Source organism: Neofelis nebulosa, chromosome 16, assembly GCF_028018385.1.
Source record: "Neofelis nebulosa isolate mNeoNeb1 chromosome 16, mNeoNeb1.pri, whole genome shotgun sequence".
Taxonomy (NCBI): Eukaryota; Metazoa; Chordata; class Mammalia; order Carnivora; family Felidae; genus Neofelis; species Neofelis nebulosa.
Window position 1 is genome coordinate 20,072,682 of NC_080797.1, and position 270 is coordinate 20,072,951.

Below are 270 nucleotides of genomic sequence, written 5' to 3' on the forward strand. Positions count from 1 at the left end.
CCTTTCCTGGAGCCCCCAGTGGGTCCTGCAAGTGCCTGGCTTACCATCGATGGCTGTGCAGGGTGGGGACTGAGCCGTCCGGATTCCTGTCCCTGCTCTGCCCTGCGCTAGCTCTGTGACCCGGGCAAGTCCCCACACTTGCCCCGGAATCAGACTGTTCCTCTGCAGAGTAAGGGTCATCAGAGTGCAGACCCTTCTAGGGAGTTTATAAAAAGAATTGGACGAGGTTAACACGGAAAGCGCTCGGCACAGGGTATCCAATAAGCACTG